The 10,000-nt window shown below is 40.3% G+C and overlaps 1 pseudogene; it reads right to left on the bottom strand.

The window, feature by feature from the left end:
• Positions 1–4,264: 4,264 nt before the first annotated feature.
• LOC137988289 (cytochrome b5 reductase 4-like) overlaps positions 4,265–10,000 on the bottom strand; it is a 19,381-nt pseudogene continuing 13,645 nt past the window's right edge.

Raw genomic sequence — 10,000 nt, 5'->3', positions numbered from 1 at the left:
CTTTGAAAAGCTGTTTTCCTGCAATATTACCGCCTGAGGTCGCTCGCAGGACTGCTATTGCGTTGATGGTGGGTTGAGATGAAAGTTCAATCTTTGTCAATTGATTCTGATGTGGAATTGTGACCGTGGCAACAATTTATCTAGGAATATTTGACTCAAATTGGTGGCACCTGAGAATTTAGTTTCCAGCCTTGGGATTTTATTATGCCGTCGACAACCACGAAATTGGGAAATGGCTCAAATCGCGTCGGATCTTGAAAATAACCACACAGGAAGGAAGTTACCCACGTTGGCAACAAGCTTAGGCTTTTTAATTGAGATTTTTTTCATATCATTATCTTCTTAAGCTCTTTACAAATCATACAAATCCTTATATTTTTGTCGGCCATGCTCACATTGAGCTTGGGGCGGCCTGCGCCTTAAGTACATGAATAATTCACAAAAAATACTGTTCTGGTAAAAAAGTTGAAAGAGAGGTTTTGTAATTTAGTTAACCGCCATTTCCACCAAATTTGGCCAGAGAAGAAGAATCAGTGGTTTTTTTAGAATTGTTTTAATTATATGTAAAATTGAACAGCAGTTTAGGCAGTTTCTGAATGTGTTGTCAAAGAAAGACTTTCGGCGGTGCCTACTATTGTTATTGCGCATACGTTCTGCCCATCTCGAGATACTTGGATTTCCTATGGGTAGTGCTTATTAATACAAGGATATTTTGTACGGTTCAAAAATGTGCGAAGAAAGCAGAATTTAGCAAGTGTTCTTGGTATCCAAAAGAAAATTGGGGTAACCATGCATTTTTCAGAGATAATTAAGCTTCAGTTTGGAATAGAACGCCATACATTGCTTTGTATTGTAAAGCTTTTTACAAATATTGTTGATCAATTATCTTCCAAAAATACGTGGTTACCCCCAATTTTCTTTTTGGATTTTAATAACACTTGTTAAAGGGGCTAGGTCACGCAATTTTAGGCAATTTCAGCACTAATGGAATGGTCAAAGAATTAACTAAAATATCAAAATAACTGTTCAAAACTATAAAAGAACTCTAACAAAACACAGGGAAGCCAAGAAGGGACATGGATGGACAAAACTGGAGAGGATTGAAATGGATTGAATTTGGGTAAATTTGAAAAAATGTCGGCCCATCTTTTTTCAAATTTATATCAGTCTATATCAAAATGTCATTTACACAGTAGGAAAATCATTCTCAGTTGTTATGTGGCCGTGATTTTGCAAATGAAAGACTCTTGCTCTGCCAATTTGACGTTTAGAGCTCATAATTAACAAAATTAAACAAATTTACTTAAAATAGCGTGACCTAGCCCCTTTAAGATCTGCTTTTCCCGCATATTCAGTGAACCGCGCAAAAAACCTTTCAATTAGTAGGCACCGTTCTCAACACTAGAGCGATTTGAGACACTTCCCTGCGTTATACACAATGTAATATTCTTCACCCTGCGAGCAAAGAAAATCCAGGTTACCAGATACAAAAACGACAGAAAAGGCAGTTAAAAGGCAACATAGTTTTTCACAGAAACGTTTTTTTAAGAACAATTTTTGTGTGAAACCAGACCTCTCTAGCCTGTTCCAGGATCCTAGATAGTCGGGAGAGCGAGTCACGAGCAAAAACTGTGCGCGAAAAACGCGTGGGAGCTGCCTCGACCCCAGTTCCCACGCGTTATTCCTCTCCCGCGAAACATAAGCCTACTTTGCACAAAACGTCATCTAAATATAATTTAGAGAGCGAAAAGGCAGTATCATGTGCCCTTCTAATTTATGACACGAGGAAGAGGATGATGACGATGGTGGAAATGAAGCTAATAATGATGATCACAACGATAAAGATGACGCCGATGGTGAAGACCTTTCCAATGATGATGACAAGCACGCTGTCTTCACCCTTTTCACGTCAATTAAATACTCGTTTATGCTACAGTAATCATCGCGGTAAGGTAAAGGTAAAGTCTGCTACAAGCCTAGAAGGCCCATTAGGCCGGCGCTTAACTCCGCTTACTGTCGCATGACGCGACTAGGAGTATTTCTACTCCCCCCTGGATGGGATGCTAGTCCATCGCAGGGTAACCCCCAGCATTAAATTTGCCGGTACCTATTTATACACCTGGGTGGAGAGAGAGGCACCGTGGGAGTAAAGTGTCTTCCCCAAGAACACAACACAATGCCCCCGCCCAGGACCTGAACCCGGACCACTCAATCCGGAGTCGAGCGCACTAACCATGAAGCCACCGCGCCTCCCCCAATCATAATCATCGTGGTCGGGTAAGCAATTTAGTCCCAGGAAAAGGGAAGGCTTTGCATATGAAAGGACGGGGATGCTAGTCCGAAATTTTGAATTAAAACCCTAAAAGAGACCTATCTGGGCGTGGCCTAGGCTTTTTTTTAACCCCTGAAAGAAACTATGTTTAAAACATATTAAATTTTTATTTTTTTATTTTTCTTCACGTGCAACCCTAGACGAGACCTTCACCCTTCACAGCTACATATGAGCTACATATGGTGGCGTTTTGCCAAGAAATGCAAGTGATACCAAAATCCCGAATTTACCCGCCTTTTTCATAAGTACGCGAGTCTCCCTCAAGGGGATGGCGTAAATAAGCTTTCCTTGCCTACTCTTATGCAGTCACCATTCATACCCTCATTTCACGTCTGCAGTTAATATTTGCACTGCATTTACTTGAGCAACTGACTGCTGGAATAGAACCATCGACTAATCTCCTGCATTGCCCGCATGTAATAAAGTATTTTTGCACTTGTGAAGGATATCTTTACTGGATATTTGGTATCAGCAGGAGCCAATAAACAGGAGCGTAGATTTTAAACGCATTTGTCACCGTGTTTTCTCAGCTCAAGTTTGTACGGGGACGTCGGAGCGGCCGGTTTATTTTCATCCTAGCCTCATATGGTAACTCATCATGTGCTTGTGCTTTTCACTTAAGTTAAGCCCTGTTTACCTGGGTTTTCGACTTGGGGTGGGTGACCACCTAGTCTGGCTAATCACAAAGAAAATCAGGGTGCACAACTGTAGCTTTCCAAATTCCATTCTGTTCTTTCAATAGCATCACTTTTTTTGGAAATAACCGACAAGCTAACTGTCAACATCCAAAGTGAACACTTTCTTTCGATCCGCGACTTGTTTTCGATAGCTTTACCGTGAAACAGAAGCCTTCAATAACAAATTATTACCCTTGGGAACAGCCTTTTCTGTGAACCGTAACCTATTTAGAAACTCCGGTCTAATAAAAAATATCACTTGGTCTTAACTAAGTGCCGTGACAGCGATATAGTAAGGGAGCGGCAAGCAACTGGTATTTGGAAAGCAGTTGAGGTTTGTTCTTCCGCCTCCATATAAAAGAAACAACAGAATAAATAGAATTTGGTGTGTTGCCTGCCAAACGGAAGTAAAGACGCATTCTCACTGAAAGCAGCTGAAGTTTGTTTCTGCGCCTCCATATAGAAGAAATAATAGAATAAATAGAATTTGGGGTGTTGCCTACCAAACGGCAGTAAAGACGCATCCTCACTAGCCCACATTGGGAGCAGGGCTGGCGCAGTGGTGAGAGCACTTACCCCTCCCACCAGTGTGGCCCTGGTTCGATTCCAAGACTTGACGTCACACCAGGGTTGGTTATCTTCTCTGCTCCAAGAGGTTCTCCTTTGGCCTGGTAATCCGGTCACTTCCGCTCACCTCAAAAACCAATACTCGATTTGATTTCTATGTACATGCAGTGTTCCCAATTAGTGTCTCAGCTCAACAAGTCTTAAATAAAGTTCATTATCATTATTTTTACCAGAATAAGAAAAAAAGGAACCGTCCAATAGGAATAAAGTAAAAAAAGTGAAGTAAAGTAACAATATTTAACGTCGATAACTCGTAACAGGAATTCAACTGACAAACTTGAGGTCGACAGTGCGCTCATTTTCCCCCTCCCCTCTCCATCAGTGCTCCGTTTTACGGGTATTTAAAGCTACTTAGCTACACGGAAAGGAAAGAAGTCGAAACAAGGATGCGAGATCCGGGAGTCGAACTCAGGACCTCTTCCACCAAGGCCGCGTACTAACAGACTGCGCCATCCTTGCTCCTCTATGTGGCTTGATAACATTGCAAACATACTGTCCGACAGTGTAAAATAATAGTGTCTTTTGCTCTAACTTCTCGCCCATTTGACTTCATTTACGTCCCATTTTTCGCGAAGTTGGTATCACCTTCCCAAACTGTTTAAGACCGCAAATGTTGACAAGAGAGTTGCTGCTGATTGAGATTAGCACCAACCAAGTCCAACGAAGAAACGCATTGACTCAAAGACAGCGCTATTACAACCCTTCCTTGAGGTAAACCAGTGATCAACCCAGAAATGCATGGATCATGTTTTCTGCATAACTAAGATCTTTAAGCGTGCTGAAAATAGAAAGAACACCAAGTTTAATGTTGGACGCAAGAGAAATTGTTCCCTTTCAACAACCACTGGTTCCATTTCAAAGCGCGCCCTCGTAAATATTTGAGTGATGGTCAATACGAGAAGAAATTATTGTGTCACTAACAAATTCAGATGAAAGAAATTACGCATTACTTGGGTCGCTTTTTTGAAAAAAAAAAAACGCCTAAGACCTGTGGATGAAAGGATTTGCTATCACGATTTGCGATTTCTCTTTGCTTTCCGCTTTCGGTAATACCGCTTAAACGCTTTCCAGATTTGGTCGTTTTAAACTAAATACGCTCTGCTTAAATTTGCGGACTCTAACGATATCTATTGTGGTTTTACATGTCATTTTTGTTTGCAGTTTTCAGTAGTTCCCTTGACTCCTTCACTGTGGTGCTGCGTTGGCGGGGAGTGAAGCAACGACAAGTGGTTTTATCCAACGAGCTGATAACGGTAAATGAAACAAAGGAAGAATTTAATGCTAACAAAGCTTTCTCGCAGTGCTTCATTTAACCTTATTATATGGACGAATGTTTTACCGGGAACTAAATACTCGTAAATCAATATCACCACTACATCCGGGAACCGAGTGGCATATTTTTCGTATGTAACACGAGTAGTCATATTCGCAACTACGTCACGATTTCCGCCTTTTTTCCCGCCTTTTTAGTGCGAAGTCCGAAGGACGGAGAACTATTAGGTTTAGAATGGTGCATGATACCTCAAGTAAGCAACATAAGGGTTCCTGATCGAAATTCAGGTGTCAGTTGTCGATAAACCAAATGGTCGGACACAATATGATGCCTTACTTGACGCAGAAGTGGTGAAAATTCTTCGAATTCTTTGTTAGACCACGCGTAGTGGTGGGTATGTATCTCGAAATATTTCATCTAGGGGTAGGTGAGTCTGCTGGCCTTTTGAGAACAAAGTGGGAAATGTCGCTGACCTACTCCTTTAAAGATAATCTGAGGTCGATATCCGAAATCGTCTACGGCGAGAGAAGGGTAAGTCGCGTGTCTCGTTCTCAGCGGATCGGTCCGCCATTATGATGTCGCCTTGGTGTGGAAGTTCACATTGTGCGGACGGACGTACGGGCTGCACAACAATTTTGGAAAGGTCAAGAATTTTCGCTACGTAGGAAAGGGAAGTTTTGGTCTATTTTGTTGCTTCTATTTTATCTGGAGGGAATCTACCCGCCACTTTTACAACAACAAGCACATTTATGGCAGTTAAATTACTACGTGAGCAGCCACTTCCTGTTTTCAGAGTAAGTGCTCATACCTGCAAGACTTCGCACTAACCGTTCGGTACCGCTCGATTGGTTTCCATTTATACCCAGTTTTTGCATTGAGGCCTGCTTTTCAATCTCTACCGTGTATATTTACTGCCCATATACGTTAGCTCGAAAATATGAATTTTATTGTTCTCGTGGCAGGAACAGTATCTTGTTCCTGTCACTCAACATAACATTAAAATCTTCTCAGTCACCATCGTGTAATATCCTCTACTCATCAACTCGTTAACTACCAAATTCCTTTATTTGCTTTGATTTGCCGTCTCCCCGATTGTTACTGTAATAGAGCACTTGGACTTGGCCATATAATTTCAAGACATCAATGAAGTAATTATTGTCATTATCATAACTATTATTGTTATTATCATGCATGAAAAACTCGTAAATGATGTTCTCTCACCTTACGATGTGATGGGTAAAGGGATCAGGACCACATATACAAATCAACAATTCGCGTTCGTGGCCGGCACTAGGGGGAGGGGGTAGAATTTCTAACAGCATTTCCAAAGAAACACGGCCTTCATAACCATCCCACTCGGGAGTGGGTCGGGACATTGTGTAAAAAACTTCAAATCTGAGGAAAAAACATTTATATATTCATGTAGTCAAGAGCTAAAAACACCTTTTACAACATGATGAGTAAACTCAATAATCACAGAAAACAATGGGCCTATGCTTTTAGCTGTACATATATACAGTGATGTAGCAATTGGTAGAACTCAAGAAGTTACGTTACAGTTGCTCTTGTCTACTTCCGCTTCTCTTGAGAACTACAATATTTCTGCGTGCATCACAACTCTATGTTCGAGCGCTCAAGATTGAAGCAATCGTTAGTTGAGAAAAAAGCTACTTCATTGCCAAGAACATTTACATCTCTCATGTTGCACAAGATTGGCTAATATACAGCCAGTCATATTCCAAAGCAGTGTCCGCTTGACTTCATATCCTCTCTGCGTCAGGAAAGAGCATAGAGTATCTCTAAGAAAACTCTCTAGGTTGGACTAGATTCAGGTCTCTAAAACATTTTGGTTCGAAACATTGGAACAGTTTTGGAAGTCTGTTTGGAAGGAATCTTTATTCATCTCAAGACATCCTTAAAAGATGAGGACACGGCTTAAAATTTGCGACAGTTGTTTTAACTTTTCTTTTTTGTTTTACCGCCATTTAAGTGGCTAAAAGTCGAGGAATCTCACCTTTGAGTTGCCGTTTCAGCCATTTAATTTAACTGCTGTTTCCATAGAATATCTTTCTCCTGATTGTTAGCAAACAAGAGCTTTACTGACCTGGAAGAACAATGTTCACATACAATGATATAATCAAGGCGAACTTAGTTTCAAATTTTTGAAACGTTAAACGAGAAAGGAATTAAATTTCATACAATTTCTTAATTTTCTGTCGATGAGTTTTCCAATACTGCCCGCCGAATAAGTCTTATCATTGGTGTCAACCCTGGAAAGAATATTTTGAAAGAAATTATTTCAGCTGAAGGGAGTACTCACTACTGTCATAATTCTTGGGTCAAAACCGCGTAAAAGCTGTAATTTAGCCTCGATTTAGTTCACACACTTCTGTCATCCCAAACACTGAACTGGCCCAAGAAGAAATTTTCAAATGAATCGTAGCAAAATGAGCAAGTTTCAATTCTTTTTTATCCTCTAAACCCGTTAAAACTCCCGTTGTGGACCTTTTGAGGCTGATCACCCTAAGAGGTACCAAAACCGCTTTTTTAACCCCTAAAAGGTACGACGAGCACCCCGTCCTCGTACATATTGTTAAACGATAAAAATGTAGCTACGATTATTTCATTGAATTCCTCTGCCTTGCTGGATAACGCCGATTATAGATACAATCATTTAAGTAAATTCCTTTGCCCCACAAGTTGCGGTCCTTTTAGTTTTACGTTCTTTTGAATAGGTCAGTGTTTTCATTTAACTTTTCCTGGCAGTTTCCAAGCAACATTGCTAATTACCTCTTAAGAAACTAGCTCCTACGGCTCTGTTTGTTCTTTGGTAGTTGCGATCAGAATGTGTCTTCTCCTAAGGTCATGAATTTGGTTTGGAACAGGTGTTCGAGAAAGATGTTGGGTACGCTAGGCCAACTAAGTTTTTCATTAAAAATGATTTTAATTGGTTTTTGGTACCAATAACGGTTCTTTGTGTTTCAGTCAGTGGTGTTTTTATCCAAGCGAGCTCTTTTACTATATTTCTGGAACCAACTTATTTTTATTTCTCCTCTTGCCTTTTTGACTTGCTCTCGCAGTTTCAGATCGATTACATGACAACAGCGGTCTCTTTTGAGTTCTCAACAATTGTTTGTAAATCTATATTCTAATATTTCAAAGTAATCAAAAATAGCACCCATAATCGTAATTATTGTTCTGATCATCCTGAAAAGCCCCTTGGGGACGTGAAATAAACGTATGTATGTATGTATGTAACACGTATGTCAAATATTTTTGTGGAAAAGACAGCGCTTATGCTAGTCCTTTTCGTCTTTTGTCTATTGTTTAAGTTCTGTTATGTAACGTCCATAATTCGTCATTTTCTCTGTAAATTTATCGTGTAACTTGATTCTAGATATTGTAACCCATTTCTTGTAGAAGAGTTCCATTGTTAAGAAAAACTGGTAAACCATCGAAGCGTGGAATCTTAGTTCTTACGTAAGTACGAACGTCCCTAGGTACGTCCACCCCTCCAATGTGACTAGTATTATGCTAGTTTACAGCATACATCTTTGATATTGGGCCAATCTCGTATCCAGAGTTCTCGGGCTTTTTGGTCAGCGGGTGAGCGCCCAGAGATACTCTGGGATAATGGACTTAACTATTTTTTGATTGGTCGCTTGCATAACAATGACAGTCCGACAGGAATTCGTAAGTAATTCGGAAACCCCAGAATTTGGAGGGAGATTCCGCAAAATCTAAAAATAGTTTCTTTGCTGTTTGTTTTTCTACCTTAGAAATATATAAATCACAAAAATAATAAAACGACGGGGTTTGAATTATGTCTAATACCGCACAAGAATTTTCCCACGCTGCTAAAAACTGACTACTGTTGTTGTTGCAAAAGTACCGTGGGAAAAGATTACATCAGTCTCTTTGGGAGAAATCCGCGGAAGAAGGTCTTGTCGAAGCCATTCAGAATTACGGAAACATAAAATTGTAGAAGAAGAGGACATTGGTGTCGTTTCCACAAAAATTTGTCGATCGTGTTGCTTGCATAGGGCAAGCCAATTGTAGCAATATTCAATAAATGGATATTTCAATTCAAAGAGTCTATTTTAGTTCAAATCAACGCATAAATTTATGTTCAATATACTTTTGTTGGGTTCAACTTACCCGCTGACCAAAAAGCCCGAGGACTCTGGGTACGAGATTGATCCTGGACATCCATGTTTTTATCAATTGACACCTGTCAAAACAAGGTATCTGCTGACCAGTAACGTAGCCATATCGCGGGCTCAAGCTTAGAGCTCACCAAGATCAGTTTTTTTTTAGTTGACCGCTGACCAGGTACTGGTTTTCGATTGGATTGCAGGCTCAACCCAGGTCAACTCACCTAAACATAAGCGCGGCTTCTTTTTTTGCGCGCTTTCTGTCGCTCGACGCGGCTACACAGCCATACTACATCAACTATAGTTCTTTAACAGTCAACGCTTTTCGTGTTCAGGTGGAAAACGGTTTGGAAGATGCTTTCTTTCTACATTGTTCGCTGGTTTCAATCCAGTTTGACATATGATATCTGTGGTCCACACTGGTGGCTACGCAGTTATTCAAGTCAAGCATCGGAGGGATATAAACTTAAAGCTGAGTGTTTATTTTTAATTTGCTTAGAGCTGCTTTTTTCGCTGTATTGCAATTTTTGGCATATCTTTAGAAGATCTGATAAGAAAACGAAAGGAGAGCGAAAGAGAACGACAACAACAAAATTAGACTGTTCACAGTCCCCTATTTTCCCGTTTGATCGTCGAGATCGAGCACTAACTGCCGCCATCTTTGTTTTTAAACAGCGAGGGAGAACGGGGGTGCGGGAGTGGAGGGGTTTCCGCGGGAAAAATAGGGAGACTGTCCGATCTTTACAGCGACTAGTGTTCAGCGGTTTATTAATATACCTGTAGCTAGTATTTAATTATAAGATTGCATAATAATGCAGCTATAAATGACCTGTTGGTGAAACAAATCTTTTACATGATGAGGAACCTCACTTGTGATTGTTGTACTGTAGTTTACAAGTTAAGGAGCCCTGAACATGAGAAATGTAGCAATTAATGA

Source organism: Montipora foliosa, unplaced genomic scaffold, assembly GCF_036669935.1.
Source record: "Montipora foliosa isolate CH-2021 unplaced genomic scaffold, ASM3666993v2 scaffold_412, whole genome shotgun sequence".
NCBI classification, from domain to species: domain Eukaryota; kingdom Metazoa; phylum Cnidaria; class Anthozoa; order Scleractinia; family Acroporidae; genus Montipora; species Montipora foliosa.
This window is presented reverse-complemented; position numbering and strand designations above follow the sequence as displayed.